General features: G+C 40.3%; 1 pseudogene; it reads right to left on the bottom strand.

The window, feature by feature from the left end:
* Nucleotides 1–757: 757 nt before the first annotated feature.
* Nucleotides 758–1,394, bottom strand: LOC124079510 (large ribosomal subunit protein uL16-like; annotated as a pseudogene).
* Nucleotides 1,395–9,101: the final 7,707 nt, after the last annotated feature.

A 9,101-nucleotide genomic window follows, 5' to 3' on the forward strand; every position in this document is an offset into this window, starting at 1 on the left:
AGAAATGAAAAGACTGTATTGTGTGTTTTTAAGTTAAGCAAGTTTACTTTTATCACTGTGTATATAAATGATGTCTGGATTAAAATGTGGACTTTGATTCTTTTCCCAAATTGACGTTGGGTTCAAAGTTTAGTATCACTAAATAGTAATAGTGGCCTTGAATGACAAATCTAAATCCATGGTTTCCTTTGGACTGAATGAGGTTTCAAATTCTCCCCTTTGCTCTATTTATTAATTCTCTTCTTGCTGAATGGCCTATACTGCTCTTCCAAAGTCCTTTTTTTCTTTTCTAGCTACACTCATCAATAGAAAAGATAAAAATGTGTGCATATGTGAGGGATATCTTTGCATCAACAAAATTTTTATGGTGCACTGCACATCATTATTAAAGACACTATATAAAGTTCTCACCCTCTGAATTTAATTAGGTAATTTTTAAAAATTTTTATTTATTTATTTATTTTACTGGGAATTGAACTCAGGGGCACTTAACCACTGAGCCACCTCCCCATCTCTTTATTGTATTTTTTCTAGAGGCAACATCTCACTGAGTTGCTTAGGGCCTCACTAACTTGCTGAGGCTGGCTTTGAACTTGTGATCTTTCTCCCTCAGCCTCCAGAACTGCTGAGATTACAGGCATGCACCACCATGCCCAGAAATAATTTATTATTGTTATTATTATTATTATTATTATTAACACAATACAAAATTTATTGGTATGTGTGAGAGTAAGAGGGGAGAGCACAGTGGAAGCCCTCATGAGTGCAGGGCCCGCCACTGGTCCGGGGGACCACAATTGGGGATATATGTAACCCCACAGCCATCAGGGATGAGCCGCTTCTCAGCCACCATGTCTTCCAATTCATCAGCATTAAACTTGGTAAAGCCCCACTTCTTTGAGATGTGGATCTTCTGGCAGCCAGGGATCTTGAACTTGGCCCCGTGTAAGGCCTCAATCACATGTTCCTTGTTCTGCAGCTTGGTGCAGATGGACATGATGACTTGGCCAATGTGAACCCTGGCCATTGTGCCCTGGGGTTTCCCAAGGCACCCCGCATACCTGTCTGGATCTGTCAGTCAGAGCACAGGACAACACCTTGTTGATACGGATGACATGGAAGGGGTGGAGCCGCGCTCGGATATGAAAGCCATCTTTGCCACAGATTTTACCATGTACTTGTCACAAATACCGGCAGCCTCCAAGGCTTCAGAGGATAGCTGCTCATATTCATCAGACACCGTGTGGCCACAGGGTGCAACTCATCTACTTTTGCATTTTTCTGCCCAAGGTCAAAGATGCGGATTTTGGCGTCAGGGACACCCCAGCAGAAATGAGACTTTGGTAAGGCTTGTTTTTACAATACAGGTAGCACCAGGAGGGGTGGTAGCCCATGGTGACATCAGGATCTTTGGTGGCACATCAAAGGAAAAGAGGCACTCTTATTATTTTTTGGTACTGGGGATGAATCTCAGGGGAACTCTAGCACTGAGCTACATCCTCAATATTGTGTGTGTGTTTTTTTGTTTGTTTGTTTTTTGTTTTTTGTTGTTTTTAGACAGGGTCTCACTAAGTTGCTCAGGCTGACTTAAAACTCGTGATCCTCCTTCCTCAGCCTCCCAAGTTACTAGAATTAACAGTTCCATGCTACTATTACCGGCTGGTGTAGCTATTTAAAAGAAAGACACTGTTGGAGAAATTTTTTCCCTTTACTGAAAGATTCTCAACAGTATACAAATATTCAGCCACATCTCCATCCCAAGAGAACCTTCTCTCCCTTACACTCTCATCCCTCACCAGGGAAAGCCCTGTTTCCTTGTGGCCTTCATAGCAAAGGTCCAAGAAGAGTCCTCTATACTTCCCATTCCATTCTCTAACCCCCCTCCCCATTCTCTCTTGAACCTATTCCAGTCTGGATTTCATCCTTGTAATTCTACTTAGACTGTCAAGGTCACCATGACCTCTTCGTGGCTGGCTCTCATGGCCAACTCTCAGTCCTGACCTCACCTGCTCGCTCTTTCTTACCAGCTCCTCCACTTGCCTCCCAGAGACCATGCTCTCTGGCTTTCTTTGTACCTTCCTGGTGGCTTCTTCTTGGTCTCTTTTACTAGGTCACTTCACACTCCAAATATTGGAGTGTCCCAGGGGCTCAGTTCCAGATTTCATCCAGCCCCAGGGCTTTAGACACTATCCCTGGTGACAGCTCCCACATTTTTGTCTCTGGGTCAGTCCACGCCTCTCTCGTGAATGCCAGATTTGCACCTCGGATTGCCTACTTGAATTCCTTAGGAACATTTCACACTTAACATGTCCAAAATAACTCCAGGATGCTCTGGCCCAGCATAAACCGCTCTTCTGACATCTCTCCCATCGTAGTAAATAGCAAGTCTGTCTCTCTAATTGCTGAGGCTGAAAAAACATGGAGTTATTCTTGACTCTTTTGAACACCCAGACTCCCAACCCATCAGCAGCAATCCTGTGGGCTTTGCCTTCTAAATATACCCATAAGGTGACTCCTCCCGTCACTTCTGCGGGGACCAATGCAATCACAGACACTTTCCCTGAATTTCTAACTGATCTCCCTGCCTCCACACTTATCCTCCTTTAGGATATCCACAGCACAGCCTCCAGAAATAACCTTTTAAAACAAGCCACATCATGCCACTTCTCTGCTAAAATCCTCCCCTGATTTTCTACCCTATGTTCCACAAAGTGAAGGTCCTTAAAATGGTCACAGCACCCCATGATTTGGCCTCCTAATTGCCCTGTCCACTCTACTCCTGCTGCTCTTCCTTTCTGATCCTGTCGCCTGCCATGGCTACTTCCACCTCAGGACCTTTGCAAGTACAGTGTTTTCATCCTAGAACATTCTCTCCATAGATATCCATGTGGTTGTCTCCCTCACTTCCTTCAGATCTCTAAATAATGCCATCTTATGAGAAGACCTTTTCTGCTTGCCCTGTACAAATAGCATCACTGTGCATAACTCACAACCGTCTTCCAGGCTTTATTTTTATAACTCCTCCCATGGCCTGATAGAGCATAACTATATTTTTTGTTAGCCTCTTCTCTCCCCCATTAGAGTATAAACTCTATTCGAGCAGAGACCATTTTTGGTTCAGAGAATTGGAATGATGTCTTACATGTATTAGGTGCTTAACAAACACTTGCTCAGTGAATAAAGGTGGAAGGGAGACGGACAGGCCAATGTGACTTCCAGATTTCTGGCTTGGGTGACTAGTGAATGGTGGCATCATTTGCTGAGATAAGGATGGATCTGGGAGATGGAGGTGAATGGAGGTAAAGAAAGCAAGTCAGTGAAGATTCATTTTTGACTGGTTGGATCAGAGTCACCTGCTGTCAGAACAATTAATTTCCTCCATTGAGATCGGGAGAGTGGATCTGCTGGAAATGAAGAGGTAGGAGTCATCTAATAATGATTCCTAGAGGGAGAAGATACACCCTGAAAAAAGCAGTCTCGGCTAGAGCCCTGGAAAACACCAGCTTCAGGCAGGTGGAAGGGGAAAGATATGCTGATGGAAAAAAAAAAAAAAAGAAAAGGTGTGTCTAAAGAAGGAGGATAAACCAAGCCAGAGGAAACCCACAGATATCAAGGACCAAAAGGGCATCATGAAGGAGGGAGAGGGTTACAGTACTGATTGGCAGGTGGATGAGTCTGGGCAACAAGGTCATTGTCAGATGGTCCGTGTGGTTCACTGGAATGGTGGAGGAACAAGCCACCTTGCAGCAAGGTAAGGAGAGAATGGGAGGTGATGCAGAGAAGCAGCACCTAGACCAGCCTCTCTCTTCAGATGTTTGATCACAAGGGGTTAAATATATATATATATATATATATATATATATATATATATATATATATATATATATGGAGAGAGAGAGAGAGGAGTTGGAGATTTAAAGGACTTTTGTTGTTGCTTTTAGTTGTTGGTTGGTTGGCTTTTATAATGGGAGAGACATGCCCATTTTTATATGTCAAAGGAAGAAGTGGACAGTTAGGAGGAGGAGGAGGAGGAGGAGGAGGAGGAGGAGAAGAAGGAAGGAAGGAAGGAAGGAAGGAAGGAAGGAAGGAAGGAAGGAAGGAAAGAAAAGAAAGTAGGAATGCTATGAAGGAACATCATGGAAGGTTGAGTGGACTTACCCTTGACAGGAAGAAGGGACTATGGGGCCGTGGGTAAGGGTGGGTGAGGATGCAGAGGGCCACGTAGCGGGGCAGGAAGATTCACAGCAATAAAGCAAGCCAAAAGAAAAAAGAAAAAGAAATAGGAATAAAGGAAAAGCTCTGTGCTCATGTCATGATAAAGCTGGTGACAAGACACTGGTACCTCTGCTGATGCTGGACTCAGGAAAACCCAAAGCCAATAGAAAGCAGAGGGACGCCCAGACTCTGCCCTCTACCTTTCTTGGAAATTTCTTGCCAGGCTTTGGATTGTTAGAGGAGCAGCACATCTGAAATCCTAGCTGCAGGGGAATGCAGCACATGGAGGGGAGAGTAGAGTGAATGCGGGGCACCAGTTTTCCACATCCAGCCACCTATGTGTGCATATATAATTAGATTTTATATAAATTATAACAAAATATGCATTATGATGTGCATATAAAATACATGTTGTATTATACATACAAAATTATTATGTATTTATGTATAAGTTTTGTTGAGGTCATATTTATATATGTAAATATGTATTAGCTTTATTCAGAAAATATCAACATCCTATACAATTCACCCACTTAAAGTATACAGTCAATGGTTTTTAGTATACTCACAGAATTGTGTAACCATCATCACAATCAATTTTTGAAAATAAAATATTCCAAAAGAAACCGTGAACCCATTAGCAGTCACCATCCCCACCCCCTCCAGCCCCCACTCAGCCCCAGGAACCCACTAATCTACCTTAAGTCTACAGATCTTCCTATTTTACATAAATGGGATAATATATATAAATGGGATAATATACTATGTGGTGTTTTGTGATTGTCTTTTCGGTGAGCATATTGCTCTCAAAGTTTATCCATATTATAGAATCTTTTTTCTTTATTGGCAGGGCAGGGGTGTGCTGGGGATGAATCCAAGGGTACTCTACCACTGAATCACATCCCCAGCCCTTTTTATTTTTTATTTTATGACACGGTCTTGCTAAGTTGCTGAGGCTGGCCTCAAACTCACAATCCTCCTGCCTCAACCTCCTGAGCCTCTGAGATTACAGGTGTGTGCCACCTGCACCAGCTTCAGTTGGGAACTCTTATTAAAAATGCTGCCGTGAACACTGTGGTAAACTCGGTGGAGATGTATGTGTTTTTCTGTCCATGTATGCTTGGGAATGGAATTGCTAGGTCATAAGCAAGGCATGTACATGATTGATTTATAGAGAGGTTCCATGGGCATTTTTCAATGTATATTCTCTATTTGAGAGGTACACAGTTCTAAATATAAATATAAATCAAGTTTATTGACTGTATTATTCAATTCTTAGTCTGAGGGAAGTGTCTCAAAGGTACTGAAATACTCCACTTCACTTGCATTTCTATCAATATTTTGTATTTTGCTACATAATCATTTCTATGTAAAAGGCTCATGATGATTACATCATCTTTATAATGATGATAAAATTTTATCATTATATAAAATAACCTCTCTAACCTCAAACTTGCAATCCTCCTTCTATCTATTTAATGTTTTTTGTGTGTATATTGGGAATTGAGCCCAAGGGAATTCTACCACCAAGCTACATTCCTAGACTTTTTTTTATCTTATGAGACAAGATTCGGAGGCTAAGTTTCTAATACTGACCTCAAATTTGCAGTCCTCCTGCCTCAGCCTCCTGAGTCATTGGGATTACAGGCATGCACCACAATACCCAGCAATCTGGTTACATTTGACTTTTAACAAAAGAGAATATTTGGCCTATTTTTGGCATCCAGAAATCTTACTAACGTCATTTAAATTTTTAAAATAATTTAAGTGTAGATTCTTTATGATTATCTAAATGTATCCTTGTGTACCTGCAGATTATGATAGCTTCCTTTTCCCTTTCTTTTGGAGTTCAATGCTATGGTCTGAATTTCTATGTTGGAATCTGATATCCAATGTTATGGTATTAATGAGTTAGGCTTTGGGAAAGCCATCAAGTCATGAGGGCTCCACCTTCTCTGGCCCTTGCCCCAATAGGAGGACCCGGCAAGAAGTTGCCATCTCTGAAGCAGAATAAGCTCTCACCAAATTCAGATTCAGCTGTTGTCCTGATCTTGGACTTCTCAGCTTCAAAATTGTGAGCAATAAACGTCTGATGTTCACAAATCACCCAATGTAAGGTATTTTGTCCTAGCAGCCCAAATGAACAAGGACACTCAGGCTTCCTAGAAAAGGGAGCCCAAGGAAACACAGGGAACTATTTAATAGAGAGTACAGACCCAGAGAAGCAAAAAAGGGATGAGGCATTCAAACATTATAGAGATAAAAATTGTGGATTTCTTTGAATGTATCATACTTGGAGTTCTTGGGTGTGTAGATTCATGGTTTTTTTTAAATCAACTTTGGGAAGGTGATGGCCGTTATTTTTAAGTAGTCTTTTAGCCCTTCCTCTCTCTCCTCTCCTTCTGGGACTCCCATTTGCCCTGTTGGTATATCCATGACATTCCATAGGACTCTTACAAGACTCTGTTCATTTTTCTTCATCTGTATTTCTCTTCCTCAGAGTGGATATTTTCAATTGATCTATCCTCGAGTTCCTACCTTATTTCTCCTGTCTGTTGTAATCTGCTATTGAAAGCGTCTAGTGCATTTCTCATTTTCAGTTGTACTTTTCAGCTCCAAAGTTCCTATTTGGTTCCTTTTTATAATTTCTGTAACTATTGATAGTCTCCATTTGTTGAGACATCATTCCCCAATCTTCTGTAGTTCTATATCCAGGTTTCCTTTAGCATTTTTTCTTTCTTTTTCTTTTCTTTTTTTTTTTAGTTGTAGATGGAACAATACCTTATTTTATTATTATTATTATTTTTAATGTGGTGCTGAGGACAGAACCCAGTGCCTCACACATGTTAGGCAAGCTCTCTACCACTGAGCTACAGCCCCAGCCCTCCTTTAGCTTTTGAAGAATATTTAAGACAGTTGATATCAATGTCTCTGCTCCCTCAGGGAATGTGATGGTCAATTTTGTCTCAGCTTGGATGGGTTTTGGTGCCCAGCTCTTTGGCGAAACATATCTAGGTGATCTAGATACAATAGACATTTAAATAAGAAGACAGTGAATAGAGTATATTATCCTCCATAATGTAGGTTGGTCTCATTCAATCAGTTGAAGGCATTAAGAGAAAAGACTGAGGCTTTCCAAAGAAAGAAATTCTATGCCCAAACTGTCTTCAAACTCAAGACTGCAACATCGCCCCCTGCTGGAATTTCCAGACTGTAAGCCTGCTCTGGAAGATTTGGATTTGCCTGTCCCACAATCACATGAACCAATTCCTTAAAATCAATTTTCCTCCCCACCCCCTGCTTCAACCCCACCATAGTTTCTCTCCTGTTTTTCCTTTTTGTCTGTCTTTTACTTTATTTGGGGGCAGTTTTCTCAGCTTTATCTTCTAAGATTTCTATTGAATTATTTTTATTTCGGTTATTATGCTTCTAATATCTAAGTGTGAGTTTTTTTTTGTTGTTGTTGTTGTTCTTTAGTCTTTTTATAGCATTCTCTTGTTTCAGGAAATATCATTTTTCTAATGTCTTTCCAAGTGTATTGTGTCAGCTCTTTTGAAGACCTTTCATTTTGGCATTGTTTTGAAGGATGAGAGAAATGGAAAATCTTAAATCATAATTCACAGGAGAATAGATTATCAACTTAGTAGTTGATAGTCTCCATTTGTTAAGACATCATTCTCCAAGCTTCTGTAGTTCTATATCTAGGTTTCCTTTAGTTTGTTGTGTTTTTTTTTTTCTTTTAGTTGTGGATGGAACAATACCTCATTGTCAGATGATCGGATATCTTACAGGAATTAAATTGAATAAACTAGAACTATAGGTTTGAATGTGAATACATCTCAAAATCACAAAACTGTGGGGGGAAAGCAAGATGCACAGAGATGTACACATTTAAACTCCAACTACATTCAACACTGTGTATGGGCCACATATATGTAATCAATAATTTTAAACCATGCAAGGGAATCATAAACTCCAAGTTCAGAGAGTAAGTTACAGATGAGAAGGCAGGAAAACAGAAAGGAATAACAAACTTTTTATCCTAATATAATTTTCTAAAGCTGAGTAATGGGCACATATTAATGACATTTCTTTGCTTTTAATTTAAAATTTTTTTCATAGCAATATTTTCACTTAAATGCACCAAATGAGGGGACTAGCTCAAAAATAAAGTTTATAGGAAGTTCAAATATTATTTAAAAGAAACAGAATGGGGACGTGGGAAAATCAGGTCTATCTTTAGACAAGTTGGAATAAAACATACAAGGATAGCAGAAGAAGATATTCCTAAAACCCCACCTGTCATTGACAAGATGTAAGAAAATGGTCTAGTTGTGCTTAATTTTATCAGTGACCTGTATGCAATTGAACAAAAAACAATCAAGAAGAAATTGCAACAGAAAGAAAATTATGCAAGCAGAAGGTAAGGCTTCCCAGTGTGCTGAAATGACTTCTCTTATTAAAATTCCCAAACGATGGATATTTGAACTAATTTGAAAATTGTTAGATGCGGTATTTGTCATCTGCCCTGAGTATAGTATAGATAGCTTCGGAAGAATAAGGATGGGGAGATAAAACTTTGGATGGTATAAAAATTTGAGTGTTCTCCACCTCATGCTCTAGAATGTTTTTTGTTACTCTGAAACCTGGTGTTTGTTTCTACCAACTAGGCTACTGGTGAGGTCAAATAGGCCACTGTGGCCTGATCTGCATTGCCTCACTTGCTTTTCCGGCCAGCATCCCCACATACAAGTGTCCCTGTAATGAAAGATGACAGAGCTCATTTTTCTAGTGACAGCTCCCATCTGACGGGTAAATAGTGGTCACTGTGGCAGCCTGCAATCTCTTCTGCTTTCCTTGACCCTTGTACCACTTGAAAGGGCTGG

This window comes from Marmota monax, unplaced genomic scaffold, assembly GCF_021218885.2.
Source record: "Marmota monax isolate L192 unplaced genomic scaffold, Marmota_monax_Labrador192_F-V1.1 WCK01_AAM20220418_F8-fsc00218, whole genome shotgun sequence".
Taxonomy (NCBI): domain Eukaryota; kingdom Metazoa; phylum Chordata; class Mammalia; order Rodentia; family Sciuridae; genus Marmota; species Marmota monax.